A 20,000-nucleotide genomic window follows, 5' to 3' on the forward strand; every position below is an offset into this window, starting at 1 on the left:
CATATGTGTGTGTGTTTGTATTAGATAACGGTCCTGTGCTTTGATGTTACTGAACAGGTGAAAGGCAAGATTACAAGACAACATATTTGTGTTTGATAAACGTTTTAACTAAATATGTCCATGTATGTGTGTGTATAAATGCTCACACACATTTATATATATATATATAACAAGGCAAAATTACGGGTAATACATTATGTAATCATATTTAACCGATATTGCTGCTTTTGTAATAGTTTATTTCTTTTTTCTGTTAATTAACAAGAGTAAAAGGTGGAGGGAAAACAAAGGTTATAAACAATATAATCGTACAATACATAAAATAAGGTAAGTACTATTTAGAGGGGCATGTCATCCAAAATAAAATTCTAATATTTTGTTGAACACAGATTCTCTACAATATCCCAAGCTATCCAGTGCTACAGTATAATGGGTTATCTTGTATTTTAACGGCGGAAAATTAAACACTACAACAAGCAATGAATATAAATAAACACCAGGACGGACAAATGATTTAATGATTTAAACCACTTCATATTGCACATTTGTAATGTTGAAAAACAAATTAATTAATAAAATAAATAATTTATAACATAGACTGGATTGTTGATCCAATTTGAATATAAGATATTCTTTCATTGACATGATTTTAATCACCGCAGTTAAAATGCAAGATAACTGTATGTACGTATGCATGCATGTGTTTATGTATATATATATATATATAAGTACGTGTGTATGCATGAGTGAGTATGCGTGTATGTATGTTGTCATTTTCGTTCACGCTTTGTTGAAGCTGTAGGAACGGGCATTCCATCACGGCAATTCTTGTCAGGAGAGTAAGGGATGTCGATCAGAAGGAGTAATAAAGAATGTCAAGCTGCATTCAACAGATAGTGTCTCGTCGAAGGAAATCAACAAACGAAACAAACATTGCAACAACGCTGAACAAATTGCCACAACTTCAACAGATTTCGGACACCGACTTAGGAAAAGAACCCAAAAAAAAGTGAATAAAAATGAGATACTCTGATCAGACATTAACATGTGTTGGATTTTTGGTCGATAATTACAAATAAAGTGTAAAAAAGACATTATTGTTTTGCGAAGAACACCAGTGACAGCCTTCACTCGTTCGTTATTCTCTTCGTGTCTTTCCCAACGTTTTTAGTTTCGTTTTTGTTTTTTGTTTTTTGTTGTTTTTAAATATTTATTTATTTATTTATTTTCTTTACATTTAATCTGTTTACTGTGGAGAAAAATGCGAAGACTTACCTATTTTGGACAGCTTACAAATTGTATTTTGTTCGCTTTTTATTTCTTTTTTTTTGTGTGTGTGTGTTTGTGTGTATGCTTTCCTTTGTTTTTCTTTCGTGTTTGTAAAAATCCCAACTTGTATCAAAGCCGTTCATAGATATTCATTAAAGTATTTATAACAAACAACATTGAAAATTTCCCACTCGACTGTTTGCTGCCATGTTTACGTTGAAGCGCATGCGCACTCAATTGTCGCGCGTGGTAGCTAACCCTTCTCTCCTTCTTCTCCTCCTCCTCCCATTTCTCCCCTTCTCCAAAACTTTACTCAGAGAATTTCGTCAGGAAAGCAAGAAAATATGTTTCTTCGGGGATAAATTAATTTTTTTTTTACTACGTTTTTCTAGATGATTCTCATGAAATCCATAAATACAATCAAACTATATTTAATAGATATAGCTTAACAATAATATTCCTTGCAACCATCAAATAAAAACGAGTTTTTAACCATGTTTCTCTACACTGACAAAAAACCCTTCTCAAAGTCATATCTCTAAATTTATAATGATCCCTAATTTGAAAATTATTTAAGAAAGATCTTAATAAAACACAAAATTGCTGCAAGATTAAGATAGTTATTCACCACATTGTGATATCAAATCTTGTTATGTTGTGCTTTCTTTTATCTTTTACTTGTATTCACTCATTGAAGCATTGACAAACACTAATATCTTCTGCTTCCTGAGATGATGTCTATGCAGAGAATTATATCAATATAATCTGCATTTGTTATTGCTATGTCTGGATTTTGAGGGAAGGCAGATTTTGTTGAATGAAGCCAAATGCTTTAATGTTGCCATCTGAAGTGCAAGGATATAATCTAAGCAGGTGCTAAATAGGAATGGTGCAAGCTTATAGCTTTTGCAAGCCACTTGTTATGTCAAAGAAAGTGTGGAGCTCTGCCAGGTTATCATACTCCAGTCCTTGTCTTCTTCCTTGGATATACTATGTGTGAGAAGTTGCACCATTTTGATTCAGTGGACAGAATTGGAAAATCTTCAATAGTTTAAAAATCAGTAAGCTTGCCTGATGATTTTTAGTCCTGACTTCTTTAATGGTTCTTCTTCTATCTATCTGTCTGTCTATCTATCTACCTATCTACCTATCTATCTATCTATCTATCTATCTATCTATCTATCTATCTATCTATCTATCTATCTGTCTGTCTGTATGTCTATCTATTTATCTATCAACAACAAACCTGGTTACCACTTCATCAACACTGTTGCCACTGTGTAGCATCAAACATAATGCACCAGCACATCAGTACACACACATACACGCACCAGTCCCATATGTGCACACACCAAAAACGTACACATAAATACCAGAGGCATGAATATACACATACACCAGTCGTAAACATGCAGATATGCACACACACACACAAATACAGAGATACACATACATACAAATATCAGACATTCATATATACACAATTCATACATGCTTGCCAAACGTATACAGACACATACATACACACAGCAGGCACTAACACATATATGTGCATATACACACACACATAAACGTATGCACACACACATATATATATGTACACAGCTAATACTGACATACTCGTCTACATATAAATACACACATGTACATATACACACACAGCTGATACACATTCATTCATGCACATCTACCAAATACATACACTCAAGGACACATACATATACATCCAAAAGCAAATGCTGCCAGCTCACACGCAGACACACACTCAGCAAACACACACATACCAGATATGCATACTCACACGCTCATATAGCAAGTATACCCACACACATATACACACCAGCAACTGAACTTGATAACAATTCTCACTTCATTCCCTCGATAGTGAGGCATCACCAGATCCTATCCAACTACACAATCCTAGAAATACACATTGGGATTTCTATCTCTGTCTGATGTTACTGCTGTATCAATTACAATATCAACAAAACTAAAACCATGTGATCTGCTTTGACCAACAGCAGCTCAATCTCCTATAGCCATCTTGAACTTTCTCCATTCAGTTACCTATGTCTGAAGAGCTAGGTTCATTTTATGAGCCCATGAAACTTTAAGTTGTATGGAGCTGGATCAAACTGTTAATAAATTATATGTGTGTGTGTGTGTGCGTGGAAGAGGTAGACCCAGGAAGACATGGGACAAGGTGATGAAGCACAATCTTCAAATGTTGGGTCTAATGGAGGTGATGACAAGTGACCGAGACCTTTTGGCAATATGCTGTGCTTGAGAAGACTCATCAAGCCAAGTGAAATCGTAGTTGTGGCCGTTGCCAGTATCATGTGAATGGCACCTGTGAAATCATAATCATGACCATTGCCAGTAGCATGACCATCGCGTGTCGGGCTTTGCAAAGGTGATGACAAGTGGCCGAGACTTTTCACGATATGCTGTGCTTGAGAAGATTCATCAAGTCAAGTGAAATCATAGTTGTGGCTGTTGCCAGTGTCGTGCAAATAGCACCCATGGAATCATAGTTATGGCCATTGCTGGTTTCATGTAAATGACACCCATGCCTGTGGTATGTAAAAAGCACCCATTGTACTCTCAGAGTGGTTGGTGTTAAGAAGGGCATCCAGCCAGAGAAACCATTCCAAATCAGACTGGAACCTGATGCAGCCCTCTGGCTTACCAGTTCCAGTCAAACCATCTAACCCATGCCCGCATGGAAAGTGGACATTAAATGATCATGATGTTGATCAAGATATCTCTCTCTCTCTCTCTCTCTCTCTCTCTCTCTCTCTACATGTATATATATATATATATATATATATATATATATATATATATATATATATTGTATAACGTTAATAACAGAAGCTTTGCTTCTTCTGATATTTAATGATTTGTGTACAAAAATAGAAGCAAAATGGTCAAGTAGTTATGTCACAGGTCATATATCCAAATTTACAGTACTTTGAACACATTGTCATTTCAGCCTAGAACATTTTATCCTATACTGCCTCAGTTAATATGGCTGTTAGGAATAGATATGGCATCTTCTTGGGAAAGGTCATTAAGACTGATTATCTATTTATATATATATATATTACTTGCATTATGAATAGTTAATTAAGATGACTTTATTTATTAGTTAAGTACAGAGGGATAAATAGTAATTATTTTGTGTTTATGCACACAAAAATAATCTCATAAGTGACTTTATATGCAATGATAAAAAATAACAATGAACTTGAACTGTTAAGTGCAAACAAACATGGAAATATTAAGATAATTTTAGTATGTATGCCATAATAGCTACAAACTTGTTCAGTTAATATAGGGCCTGAAGTTGGGTACAGGATCTGACAAATATACTAATTTCAAACAAATGTATGTTTTTATAAGATACACTTTTTATTAAATATATAGTCTTAAATAAAGCAAACAATTGTCATGTCTTTTGCGGCTGTATTATAGATAAGATATCAAGTGCATGAATGTATGATGAAACGTGTTAAATTTGTTTTTCTCCACAAAAAATTTAGGGATTTGTCTCATGTGACAGTGCATCTTATAACTCTGGCAAATACAGTATTTTCTATGCATAACTGAATTGTTTTTTTTTTTTTGGTTGGTTGCATGGCATGTGCATATGCACCTTAGCTGTACATTGATGTGAAGGTCATGGTGTCTGAAGCTTGCTGCAAGAGATTTCTAACTTGTTAAAGTGTCCCATTAATACTCATAATAGAGGGACACAACCATCTTTGGAAAATATACCATGCAATAGCAGATCTTGTTAACAGGAGAATTTGAGGTTAGTAATGCTATTTAACAAAGATTCATCAATTATAAAGTATTCCGGTTAAACAGAGCAAGAAGCTGCAGGATTCCATAATATCCTATTTATAGTTAGATCAACTGAGTTCTTGAGAATGAAGTTTCTTTTGTCTGAACATGACAAAAAAAAGTAAGCCCTTGTATTTTCATTGTGGAGATACATGCCCTAACATCTTAGCCTCCCATTTCAGAATGAGGAGCAAGCTTTAATGATCCGGATATAATTGTCAAAAAGAGGAATGAGAAGGAAGATTAAACAATTTAGAAAGGTCCTTACCTGTCATCAAGCTAGATTTTAAATAATTACAGTGGCTAGCCAGTAAACAAGAGCCACACTGGTTGCATCATTAATGATACTGTGTATTAAGTGACTGTTATATAAGCAAGGCCTTTTGAAAAAGTACTTAACACGGTAGAGACAGAATTGATTGAAATGAACCACAGTGTATATACTTTTATAATGACTCTGTCATATACAATAGAGCCAAGGTAGAATTCACCAACATCACTAATTAACAAAATAACTGTTTATTATACAAGCATCCAATATGCTTCGTAAAGTGGTTGGCATTAGGAAGGACATCCTACTGTAGAAACCATGCCAAAGCAGTCATTGGAGTTCAGTGCAGTCCTGTAGCTTATCAGATCCTGTCAAACAATTCAACCTATACCAGCATGGTAGATGGACATTAAATGACAATGATGTTGATAATGTTGTTGTTGATGATGATAGTATACAATATTCTTGCAATAAGCTGTAAACCAGAAAGAGTGAAAACTTTTCAACTAACCTATTTCACCACTACCTGTAGCAGGATATGAACTGCTAATCCTTTGTCCATTATCAATTCTTCCAATGACTATTCTCATATGAAAATGGTCCAGACCATACTTTGACTTTTTCAAGTCATGAAAAAACACTTCTACAGAATAGTGCCAAGGGTAAAAAGAGAAGGCATTAGTTGGGAATTAAAATGATGCATTCAAATGTGTATTTCTTGAAATATACCAGAACTACTGTTGCTGCAACTGAAGCATTGGTCAGAGCCCATTAGAAATAGATTTGCAGCACCAAAGGTTTATGCAATGACTCTATCACCACAACAATTATAAGAATAGAAGGAAAACAAAAAAAAATTAATAAGTATTCAAATTTATCAGATCTGGTAATATTTCGAGAAAGAACTCAACAGTTACAAGGGAGTGCTAAAAAACTTCTGGCTTTGTGTAAAAGAAAATACAGGAGGATCAGTTAATTATGGTTTTACTCAACATATTTCCCTTTCAGATTGACGCACTTATTGCAGTAGTCCTCCAGTTTTCCTAAGTCTTGTAAAAGAACTCAGAAGGTTAGGCCTCCAAACAGGCTTTCACGATACCCTTAAAGCCAGGAACTTTTCAGCACCCCCTCATACTATCCAATTCTAGATTTTGTCTAAACCCTTATGAAAATATGCTGACAACATTACAAATTGCAACATATTAATATAAAATATTTACCCAAAATTTACAAAAGTAATTTAGAATAAAAAATAAAATTAATTACATCTGCATTTTCTATGTTTATTTAATCATTTAAATGGAACCCAAAGTAGAACAAAAGCCTATGTCAAATAAAAACTCAAAAGTTACTGAAACTGACAATATGTTTTTCTTTTGTAAACTTTTCCATATGACAAATGGTTAAATGCGTTTTTTTTTAATGCCTTTAAAATTATAAAAGCAGATTGCATTTTTTATAAATTTCTATAAAAGACATTAATTGTATTAAATAATTTATATTCTAAAACAGATTTCTACTAGAACAATTTATAAACATGAATTGAAATGAATACATTTTACTCTAAAATAATAATAATAATAATGATAATAATAATAATAATAATAATAATAATAATAATAATAATAATAATAATAACAAACAGTTCAAATCCAACCCCAAAAAACTCTACCAAGAACTGGGTAAAAATAAAATAGACATTACTGCAGCACCAACAGCAGAAGAACTGGAAGAATTCTGGAAATAAATATGGTCGGTGAAGCAACAATCCCAGAAAAGGACCATTAAAACAACGAAGTTAGCACCTGAGCAACTCTGGGCCCCTATAACAACTGAAGAGGTCACCCAGACACTGCAAAGACTAAGCAACTGGAAGGCACCTGGATATGACAAGATCCCCAGCTTCTGGTTAAAACACCTGCCAGGAATGCAGAGAAAGCTGGCAGAAAACTTTAACAACATACTAGCAGAGCTAGAGACAATGCCTGAATGGATCACTGAAGGGAAAACCATCTTAATCTCCAAATCCACGGAAACGGAGAAACCACAAAACTATAGACCTATAACCTGTCTCCCTACGATCTACAAAGCCTTTACTGCAATAATATCACAGAGATTGAGTAAGCACCTGGAAAATAACAACCTGTTTCCAGAAGAGCAGAAGGGATGCTGCAAGGGCTCATACGGCTGTAAAGATCAATTATTGATCAATAAAGCCATAACTGAAGACAGCCACAGAAAGAAGAAAGGCCTCAGTATGGCCTGGGTGGACTACCAAAAGGCTTTTGACAGTGTTCCCCACACATGGATTCTGGAAACACTAGCCATAAACAAGGTGGTACCAATTATTATAAAATACATAAGGCACTCAATGAACAAATGGCAGACAGTGCTACAGCTCCAAACAAAAGAGGGACTTGTGAAAACGAAAGCCATCCCCATTAGAAGAGGAATATTCCAGGGAGACACGCTCTCTCCATTCCTGTTCTGCCTGGCACTCACACCTTTAACTGAATTGCTAAATAGAACTGGATGCGGTTACAAATGCTACGGGAAAACAGTCAGCCACCTTCTACATATGGATGACCTAAAATTATATGCTAAGAATGACAAAGCGCTAGAAACACTACTACAGACAGTACACGGCTTTACCAAGGAAATAGATATGAAATTCGGATTAGAAAAATGTGCCAAAGCAACCCTGAAAAGAGGAAAATTAGTTAAAAGTAGCAACATAACACTAGATAAAGCCAATGAAATAAGAGAACTAGACGAAAGTCAACCATACAAGTATTTAGGAGTCAATGAACTAGATAGGATACAACATACACAAATGAAAGAAAAAATAAAGAAAGAGTACTATAGACGAGTTAGATCAATACTAAAAACAGAGCTCAATGCTAAAAACAAGATAATGGGTATCAACACTTTAGCTGTCCCAGTTATAAGCTACAGCTACAACATCCTTAACTGGACACTAAACGAACTATCTAAAATAGACAGGAAAACAAGAAAAATAATGACAGGATATAGGATGCACCACCCAAAATCTGACATAGAAAGGCTATATATACAATGCACAGAAGGTGGCAGGGGTCTTATACAGCTAGAAAACTATTATGAAATAACCACCATAGGACTGCAAAAGTACCTACTCCAGAAGCAAGGAAAACTAATACAAATAGCCACAAAACACGAGCAAAACAAAAAACTGTTTTCAGTATTTAAGGAAGTTGACAAATACAAACAAGAAATCAATCTACCTAACAAATACGAAGAAGAAGAAGAAACAACAAAAGCTGTAAAACAAATGAAATCCAAACTAAAACTAGAACAGCCACGGACCATAATAAAACAATGGCAAGAAAAGCCCCTACATGGTAAATACTGGGCTAAACTAAATGCAAAAGAAATAGACAGAGAAAAATTCCAGCAATGGCTGAGAAGCTCAGGACTCAAAGCAGAGACTGAAGGATTTTTAATTGCTGCACAAGACCAAAGCCTGCCCACCAGAAATTCCCAAAAACATATAATGAAAAGAAACATAACAAGTAACTGTAGAATATGTGGAGATGGACAAGAAACAATAAATCATATTATCTCTGGCTGCCCAGTCCTGGCTAAGAAGGAATATATTCACAGACACGACAGAGCTGGGACCTATATACACTGGAAGCTATGCCAACACTATGGAATAACAACAGAAAAAAGATGGTATAAACACACGCCAGAAAAGGTCACAGAAAACGAGAAAGCAACCATACTCTGGGATATGCCAATACACACAGATAGAGAAATTAAGGCAAATAGACCAGATATAGTTGTCAAAGATCATGAAGAAAAAAAATGCTTTCTAATCGATGTATCAATACCAGCAGATGACAACGTTTCTCTAAAAGAAATGGAAAAACCTTCAAAATACAAAGACCTGGAAATAGAGGTAACTCGAATGTGGAATCTAAAAACAGAAACAATTCCTATCATAGTAGGTGCCTTAGGTATAATAAAAAAATATTCAGACAAATACATAACAAAAACACCAGGACTTACAAATATATATAACATACAGAAAATTGCACTACTGGGTACTGCACACATCCTACGCAAAACACTTTCAATACAGTAACCATAAGAACAACACAGCAAACCACAGCACATACCCAAGGCGCACAGAGCTGCGCTCGGTAGTGAAGTGAAAGCACGTTATAAAAATAAAACTACTGAACAATAATAATAATAATAATCTTTTCTACTATAGGCACAAGGCCTGAAATTTTGTGGGTGGGGACTTGTCAATTATATCAATCCTAATGTTTCATTGATACTTAATTTATCAACCCTTATAGGATGAAAGGTAAAGTCCACCTTGGTGGAATTTGCTATCATGTACATGAATTGTCTCGATATAAAAGATGGGCTACAGCAAATATTCTGCTCAATACCACAGACTTGCTTGTCAACTGCTTGAACTTAACCACTTGAGCATGTCCCTTGGTGGCTGACAATATGTGCATCGTTAATCATGGGCAGAATTAACGGGGGAGCATCCAGGAATTCTTTGGGGTTTTAATAATTCACCTCTGGAAACATGGGTGTTTTGTTCAACATTCTCAGAACTTATTCAGGGATCTTTTGAGCAGGATGGGCTACTCAACCTGAAGATAATTCTAACTGGGCCCCACCTGCAAGGTCATGCACTGTTTATTTTGATATGAAATTACCATGTTGCACCCATATGGTTGTGATGCATGTGCTTGGTTTATCCCTTATCAGACATGTAGTTATGATGGGTATCTTGGGTTTCATATATTTGTACCCCAGTGTCACTTTGGTGGCATGTGCTACTCTCTAACTCAATAATAATAATAATAATAATAATAATAATAATAATAATAATAATAATCCTTTCTACTAAAGGCACAAAAACTTGAAATTTTATGGGCGGTGACTAGTCAATTACATTGACCCCAGTGTTTCAATGGTACTTAATTTATCAACCCCAAAAGGATGGAAGGCAAAGTCGGCTTCAGCAGAATTTGAACTCAGAACATAGCGATGGGCAAAATACCACAAAGCATTCTGTCCAGCATGCTAATGATTCTACCAGCTCGCCAATAATAAAAATAATAATAGACAATGCAAAGAGCGTGATGCAATTGCAACAGATATTTTATTGGTTGAATGATATTTTGACAGCTAGCCTGTCTTTGTCAAGTTCAAAATGAAAAGTGATACATAGAAATTCAAAATCATAGAAATTCAAAATTTGAACGAGGGTAACCAGTGCTCCCACATTGATGGAATGACATCATCAGTCTTCAATTTTCAAGTTTACAACTGGCAAATAGAAAAAGAAAGGCTAGCTCTCAAAATATCGTTCAACCAATTAAATATCTATTGCAATCACATCGCACTCTTCATATTGTCTATTTACCTTTGCAAAGAGTTACATCAATACTTTTAAAATATCATAATAATAACAATAATAATAATAATTATAATCCTTTCTACTATAGGCACAATGCCTGAAATTTTGGTGAGATGAAGTTAGTCAATTACATCAACCCCAGTACTTAATTTATCGACCTCGAATGGATGAAAAGCAAAGCCAGCCTCGGCAGAATTTGAACTCAGAATGTAAAGACAGATGAAATGCTGCTAAGCATTTTGCCTGGCATGCTAATAATTCTGCCAGCTTGCCACCTTAATAATAACAATAACAATAATGGCTTCAGATTTTGGCACAAAGCCAGCAATTTAGGGGAAGGGAGTAAGTTGATTACATTGACCCCAATGCTCGGCTGGTACTCATTTTATCAACCTCAGAAGGATGTAAAGTAAAGTTGACCTCAGCAGAATTTGAACTCAGAACATAAAGACGGATGAAATGCTGTTAAACATTTTTGCCTGGCAGCTTGCTGCCTTAATAAAAACAACAACAACAACAACATTAATAATAATAAAGAACTGGAAGGGTAATTACTTCTAGTGAGGGAAACAAAATGCTTGTAAGACATTTTTTTTTTAACATTTTTACATCCAGTTTCTCTGCTTCCGTAATTGGAATGATTCTCCATATGCTTAGATATTATAAAACATTCATCTCGTGGCTGCATTCTCAATCCTAGAATTTTACAGTCAAGTAAGTCACTAAAAAACAGCCACATGGATAAAGAATCATCAACAGTTCTTCTTTTGTGTTTGAAGGAGTCCCAGCTGTCCTATAATTACTGGAGTATTCCAACATACCCCATTCCAGGTTACCCCATTCTAGTGGGGCAAGTTGGGATGTCTGGACTAAGATCACAAGAATGATTTTTTTAGGAATCTTCCTAAGTCGCTCATACATACATACACACATACATGATGGCCGTCCACTCGTGACCGAGGAAGACCATTGCCGACCTTCAGGAACATTGTGCGCTCTAGGACTAACTCATATTTTGCATTTGCGGCTCTGTTGGTGGCTAATAAGCCCTGCTCTTGACAAGCATACACAACTGCAAACATTGCAGACCAAGCTTTCCCCATTCACTATATGAGCCGTGCGCTTTCGAGCAGCTCGCTTAAGTTCTTCAAGCTGGATATGTGCTCTCTCAAAAGTGTCGATCCCCTCCTTAACCTGCTTCCTCCATCCGTGGCAATGACAGGCATTGTTCTCGTGGCATACATACATACATACATACATACATACATACATACATACAAAAAAAACTGACGTGATTTCTCCAAATCCAATCAATTAGTGGCACAATGAAGTTTTCTAAGACATTCCAAAGATATTCTGAGATTCTTTAGATGAAGAGATGCATGCAATTAGGTGTGTGCATCAACAGCTCAACCAACATGTTGACTCGACTACATGTATACAAACATCAGGAACTCTCTTAACTCAAAAAGTCTTCTTGCTTTATTAGCAACTGGCTTGAACTCACTTAATAAGAATTTACATAAACTCAAATGAAAAATACACAGAGGCACAGGAGTGGCTGTGTGGAAAGAAGCTTGCTTCCCAACCACATGATTTCAAGTTCAGTACCACTGTGTAGTATCTTGGGCAAGTGTCGTCTACTACAGCCTCGGACCAATCATAGCCTTTTTATTGGATTTGGTAGACGGAAACTGAAAGAAGTCTGTCATGTGTGTATATGTGTGTGTGTGTGTGTGTGTATGTATATGTATTTTTGTGTGTGTGTCTTTGTGTTAGGGTTGATTTCTTCGACCAAAAGCAATGCTCCAGCATGGCTGCAGTCAAATGACTGAAACATGTAGAAGAGTGAAAGAGAATATAGACAGACATATAGACATGCATACATATAAACAGACAGACATAGAGACATACATGTATTTATATATATATATATATATATATATATATGGACCCAATGACTGGTGTAGCAGCATCATAGTCAACTGCAACAAAGGTAAAGGTGACGCTTTAGATACAAATAATTACAGAGGCATCAAGCTGTTAGATCAGGTTATGAAAGTTACAGAGAGGGTCATAGCCCAACTAATTAGGGAGCGAATCAATTTAGATGAGATGAAGTTTGGGTTCGTGCCAGGTAAAAGCACTACTGATGCCTTATTTCTAGTGAGACAGTTGCAGGAGAAATACCTAGCTAAGGATAAACCTCTGTACCTGGCTTTCGTTGACATGGAGAAAGCCTTTGACAGGGTCCCCCGATCCCTTATCTGGTGGTCAATGAGGAAACTTGGGATAGAAGAATGGTTAGTGAGAGCTGTGCGAGCCATGTACAGAGATGCTGCCAGTAAGGTGAGGGTTGGAAATGAGTACAGCAATGAATTCCGGGTAGAGGTAGGGGTCCACCAAGGTTCCGTCCTCAGCCCCCTCTTATTTACCATAGTCCTCCAGGCAATCACAGAGGAGTTCAAGACAGGTTGCCCCTGGGAGCTCCTCTATGCTGATGACCTTGCCCTAATTGCGGAGTCACTATCAGAACTAGAGGAGAAGTTTCAGGTGTGGAAGCAAGGTCTAGAATTGAAGGGCCTTAGAGTCAACCTAGCTAAAACCAAAATCCTAATAAGTAGGAAGGTAGATAAAACACAAACCCCTTCAGGTAGATGGCCCTGCTCAGTATGTAGAAAAGGAGTAGGTAGTAACTCTATAAGATGTACCCGGTGCAAGCTATGGACACATAAGAGGTGCAGCAACATCAAAGGCAGGTTAACTAGCAAGTTAGTTTTTGTTTGTGGCAGATGTTCAGGTGCAATAAAGACTGCAAACAAACAGGAAACAACTTCTATCTCATTCCAGGGCGAAAAACTAGAGGTAGTCGATAGCTTCCGCTATCTGGGCGACCAAGTTAGTAGTGGGAGTGGGTGCGCTGAAAGTGTAGCTGCTAGAATAAGAATAGCCTGGGCAAAGTTTAGAGAGCTCTTACCCCTGCTGGCGACAAAGGGACTCTCACTCAGAGTAAAAGGCAGACTGTATGACGCATGCGTACGAACAACCATGCTACATGGCAGTGAAACATGGGCTGTAACTGCTGAGGACATACGTAAGCTCGCAAGGAATGAAGCCAGTATGCTCCGTTGGATGTGTAATGTCAATGTGAATACCCGTCAGAGTGTAAGTATCTTGAGAGAAAAGCTGAACATTAGAAGCATCAGTTGTGGCGTGCAAGAGAGACGATTGCGCTGGTATGGACATGTGGTGAGAATGGAGGAGGATAGCTGCGTGAAAAAGTGCCACACCCTAACAGTTGAGGGAACCCGTGGAAGAGGTAGGCCCAGGAAGACCTGGGCTGAGGTGGTGAGGCAAGACCTTCGTACATTGGGCCTCACCGAGGCGATGACTACTGACCGAGACCTTTGGAAATGTGCTGTGCGTGAGAAGACCCGGCAAGCCAAGTAAGATCGTTGCCAGTGCCCCTGGACTGGTTCTTGTGCGGGTGGCACATGAGATGCACCATTTTGAGCGTGGCCGTTGTCAGTACCGCCTGACTGGCTCCTGTAGGATTTTCGAGCGAGATCATTGCCAGTGCCCCTGGACTGGCTTGTGCGGGTGGCACATAAAAGACACCATTTCGAGCGTGGCCGTTTTCGTGCGGGTGACACGTAAAAGCACCCACTACACTCTCTGAGTGGTTGGCGTTAGGAAGGGCATCCAGCTGTAGAAACTCTGCCAAATCAGACTGGAGCCTGGTGTTGCCATCCGGTTTCACCAGTCCTCAGTCAAATTGTCCAACCCATGCTAGCATGGAAAGCGGACGTTAAACGATGATGATGATATATATATATAAATGTATATTGTTAATAATGGGTAGAAGTTGCAGAGTGATTCATGGGCCAAGAGTTTTTTCATGCATTGGCACTTTATCAAATGCACAAAACTCTTGATCCTTGAGTCATTCTGTAACTTCTGTCAATTCTTAATAAAAAATATATATACTCATGTCTGAGTTCTATTTTAAGAAAAAAAATATATATATATATATATATATATATATATATATGTATTATTTCTTTACTACCCACAAGGGGCTACACACAGAGGGGACAAACAAGGACAGACAAACGGATTAAGTCGATTATACCGACCCCAGTGCGTAACTGGTACTTATTTAATCTACCCCGAAAGGATGAAAGGCAAAGTCAACCTCAGTGGAATTTGAACTCAGAACGTAGCGGCAGACGAAATATCACTAAGCATTTCGCCCGGCGTGCTAACGTTTCTGCCATAATACATACATACATGCATGCATACATACATACATACATGCAGACAAACAGACGAGTGGGCAAACAAATAGACATAAGGACCATAGCATATCATACTACATTTAACTATAACTATACTATAAATATACTTGAAATATTAAAGTGATTCACTGTGCTGTACATGTGTGATTGAATGTGTGTTAGAAATATGTCCAACAGGTTAAGAATAATGATTAAGTATTGAGTAAGCAAAAATTGATATAAAAATATAACTGAAAGACTTGATATAAACCAGCCTTGACAAGAAAATATAAAATAACATTGTTATAAGAATTATAGATAAAATAGGAATGTTTCACACTGCAATTACAATTAATTCAATGCCACAGGAATTGTTACTAATCTCTATACAAAAAAACTCCACCAAATCCAAAACCATAGTTTGTATTGTGTATAGGTAACATAATATTGCTACAATTGCAGTGTGGAAGGTGTTTATAAGCCATTTAAAATTGTTTTCGTTCCAGCACACGATCTCAGATCAGGTCACTTGCTATGCAAGTACATCTCCGTAATATTGCTACAGTTTCACATTTAACATTAATTGAATTATTAGAATATTTTATAATGTTTAATATCATATAATTAAATACAAATATCAGTTTTAGAAGTTAATCTATGAGCAATGGAAAGGCAATGAGCTGGTAAAATCGTTAGCATGTCAATAAAATGCTTTATGGCATTTTATCCGTCTTCATGTTCTGAGTTCAAATTCTGCCAAGGCTGGCTTTGCCTTTTATCCTTTCAGGCTCAATTAAATAAGTACCAGTTAGGCACTAAGGTCAATATAATTGACTTACTCCCCAAACTTGCTGGCCTTGTGTCAAAATTTGAAACCAATCTGTGAGCAATGAAAAAGGAATCAATATAACACATACAGCTTATTTTATTATCACAGTTTTTTTTTAAGCGCAAGCATAGCTGTTTGGTTAAGAAGCTCATTTTGTAACCATGTGATTTTAGGTTCAACTCTATTGTGTGGCATCTTGGGTAACCCTGGGCAAACAAATGCCTTGTGAGTGAATTTGGTGGACTTGTTTTTTTTCACACAAATATTAAATTTATTTAACCATTAATGGTATTTGAGAAGAAAACAAAAATCTTTATTTGAGCAAAAAAAAAAGATGAAAATAAAAAATAAAAGTATAAAAAGATTAAATTATCTAAAAATTTAGGTGATACTTTGCTTTAGAAAAATATAATGGAAATCAGAAATCACCCACTGAACCAGCAACCCCAAAATTACTTCAAGGAAACAAAGAAAAAGGAAAAGGGAATTAAGCAACAAAAGAAGTGGAGAGGGGAAGGAGTAACAAGCTATACACCTCAGTCTAAATGGTGTGTTCAGCTGTGCCCTGCAGATATAATAGCACCACCACCACCTTTGTCACACCTTGCAGGAAATCAGCTGTGCAGAGTCCAAGAACTCCTGAGGTCTTGAAGGCAAATGGTATAAACTGATATCAGCCAATGAAGCTCTGGTATTTAGTTGTTTTTCTCTCTTCTGCATTTCAGGCAGCAATGCTTGGGTTTACAGCCAATGTGGCAAGGCTGGAGGTGGAGAATGTATTGCAGTATGCATGTTAAGTCCCAAATGATTGATTTACCTCCCTTGATGGAGACACTTAGCTCTCTGTGGTCAAGATCTGCTGGGTTCACTTGTAACAGGAATCCAGCTGTGTTGAGGCCCCTTCTGATGATGTTGTTCAGAGTGGTATGTTGGGGGGAACCAGCCTGTGCTACAGCAGTATGATAATTGATGCAGGTTGAATTCATCAACTACAGCTCCACTGCAGCATTTGTGTGGCTTACACTTGTGGAGACCAAGGTAGTGGGCCACCCCAGTACGTGTGCACTCATCATCAAGAAAGGTCCCAGTTGATGAGGAGGGTACTAAATTGAGCCACATGCTGCTGTTCGACTATGAAGCATAATAGAGTCAGGCAAGGTGGTGCTAGTCCAAAGAAGCCTCAATCTGCTTGAAGGTAGTCCTGTGCTTGATGTTGTCCCAGTTATGTTGGACAACTGCATTCTGGATGGCAAGGCTCCCAGAATATAGATGATTGACAGAAACTGTGTGGAAGCCTGGTGTGTGCGTGTGTGTGTGTGTTTGTGCCTGAGTTTCTCCTCCACCCCATCACTTGACAACTGATGTTGGTTTGTTTACATCCTTGTAATTTTTAAATGTTTTACAAAAGAGACTGATAGAATAAATGCCAGATTTAAAAAAAACATAAGTACAGATGTTGATCTGTTCAACTAAAACCCTTCAAGGCTGTGCTCCAGCAAGGCCACAGTCTAAAGATGAAGACAAATAAAAGAAAGACAATAAAAACGACCTTCTTACTTGAAAAACTGAAGAATGGTAATTAAACTGTAGCAAGACCTATTTTTTTTCTGACATTTTATGTTCAACCAGTCATAAGTAGGCTCCACACTTTAATCTTTAATCATCGATCGTTTGACCTATCATGTGAGTCTGGAACATTTGGCTGAGTCTTATATTTTGATCGAGATATGGATTTTGGATCCAATCACGTTACCTGTAATAAATCCTCAAGCAATTAATCTGAACCATCACTGTGAGCCCATTTTTGCCTATAAATAGCTTTGTCAAATCTTTTTATAGGCAGACAGGTGAGAGATTTTCCTGGAGCACGTGTTGTGATATTTTCCTATTGTTATAATGAAGCACTTGTAACCAATGATGGGCAGAGTTGAATATTTTTCTAACGATGGATGAACTTTACAACCAACAGAATTCGTGATGAGTATTTTGGTCCACTGCATAATTTAGCAGAGGAATAAAGTCTCATCGTTATTTTAAAGTTTGTTTCCTGTATCATTTCCATGAGTGAACATGCAGCATATAGCATATAATAGCATGCAAGATTCTGTAGTAAACCAAGAGAGATTTTATATCCAACCACAGCTAAAGCTTTAGTCAAAAAGCTTCTATACCAAACACTCATTCTTTTATCCAGACACAATGTAGTTTTTGAAAAGGAAGTATATACAGGGTGTTCATAAATTATCTTTACAACTTCCACAATTTATTGTATTGTATCATACAGAAGTGTTGCGAGCAACCAATGGAATCCATTCGGTAGTGTTCTGATGTTTCTAATAAATCTTCATTTGTTTGCCTTATTTGTAATTTAATTTTTTTTTCTGAATTTTTCTATTGTAAAGGTAAATTATGGACACTTGTATCATCATCATCATCACCAGCACCAGCACCACCACCACCACCACCACCACCACCACCATCATCATCATCATCATCATCACTGCCATCGTTTAGCGTCCATTTCCAAAGTTGGCATCGTTTAAAAGAAAATACAGAAATACAATTAACTGTGAGCAATGAAAGATAAAAAGAATCCGATCAACTTGAATTATTCCAAGCAACAGCTTACAATTCCAATTAAGTAACCTAATTAGGACTGAGACTTAATTGATATAAAGAAGTTATAGAAAGATCCTATAAAGTGACCTAATTGCAGGTGGTACAATATCTAAGATATGAGATTATTTAGTTGCTTACTCTCTTTACTCTTTTACTTGTTTCAGTCATTTGATTGCAGCCATGCTGGGGCACTGCCTTTAGTCGAGCAAATTGACCCCAGGACTTATTCTTTGTAAGCCTAGTACTTATTCTATCGGTCTCTTTTGCCGAACCGCTAAGTTACAGGGACGTAAACACATCAGCATCGGTTGTCAAGCGATGTTGGGGGGGACAAACACAGACACACAAACATATACACACACACGTCCTTACTTTCAAGTTCGTGCCTCACAGCGTTCATACACACATAATTTTTCTTGTCTGGCCGTAAAGCCTTTTCTGTTTGTTTTCCTGTCTTGTTTTTTGTCCGCCACTACATTCCTCCATGGCAAGATTTAATTTGCGTATACAAATTTAATCTGCGGTCCATGGGATGAGCCGTTTTAACGATGCGTCCTGCCCAAGCTCTTCGAAATGCCGGTGTTAAAACGTGGGTAGCTGATGAAATAGAATGTTCTCTATGTGGCTTGTGTGTTTTCTCGTCTACGTTTTGTTTGCAATGTCCTGTACCCAGATATGCACCTATACATACAGGTGGATGTCGGTATGCACATACCTGTACGTATATATGCATATACTCATTTACTATTTGTTTATATATATATATACATATATACGACGGGCTTCTTTCAGTTTCTGTCTACCAAATCCACTCACAAGGCTTTGGTCAGCCCGAGGCTATAGTAGAAGACACTTGCCCAAGGTACCACACAGTGGGACTGAACCCAGAACCATGTGGTTGGTTAGCAAGCTACTTACCACACAGCCACTCCTGTTTATTATTTTTAGCATTCTATTTATTAAAAGCAACAAACTGGCAGAATCATTAGCATGCTGAGTGAAATGCTTTGCAGCATTTTTGTCTGTCTTTATGTTCTGAGTTCAAATTCTGTCACGGTTGACTTTGCCTTTTATCCTTTCGGGGTCGATAAAATAAGTACCAGTTGAGTACTGCGGTTGATGTAATTGATTTACCTCCTCCCCCAAAATTATTGGTCTTGTGCTGAAATTTAAAATCAATATTCTGTTGATTAAATGTAGCAAGCTGGCAGAATCATTAGTGTGCTGTACAAAATGCTTAGTGGCATTTTGTCCATCTTTATATTCTGAGTTCCAATTCCAGCAGGGTTGATTTAGCCTTTCAACCTTTTGGGTTCAATAAAATAAGTACCAGTTGAGCACGGGGGAGGGGGGTCAATGTAATCAACTTACCCCTTGACTGAACTTGCTGGCCTTGTGCCAAAATTTCAGATTCGTATTCTATTGGTTAGCATATGACAATTCTTTAGCCATTCTTCG

The 20,000-nt window shown here is 37.1% G+C and overlaps 1 protein-coding gene across 45 annotated transcripts in view; it reads right to left on the minus strand.

Moving 5' to 3' along the window:
- The window catches only part of LOC106874649 (protein FAM135A), a 293,022-nt gene that overhangs the window by 222,255 nt on the left and 50,767 nt on the right, over positions 1-20,000 (minus strand). For 33 of the 45 annotated variants that reach the window (XM_089355438.1, XM_089355436.1, XM_089355421.1 and 30 more), the window contains exon 1: positions 1,276-1,487. The exons of the other annotated variants lie outside the window; for them this stretch is intronic. The gene's annotated coding sequence lies outside the window, so the exon portion shown is untranslated. Of the gene's footprint in view, positions 1-1,275; positions 1,488-20,000 lie in introns of those variants that run through there. 45 annotated transcript variants of the gene reach the window in all.

Source organism: Octopus bimaculoides, chromosome 7 (genome assembly GCF_046866305.1).
Source record: "Octopus bimaculoides isolate indiv1 chromosome 7, ASM4686630v1, whole genome shotgun sequence".
Lineage (NCBI taxonomy): Eukaryota > Metazoa > Mollusca > Cephalopoda > Octopoda > Octopodidae > Octopus > Octopus bimaculoides.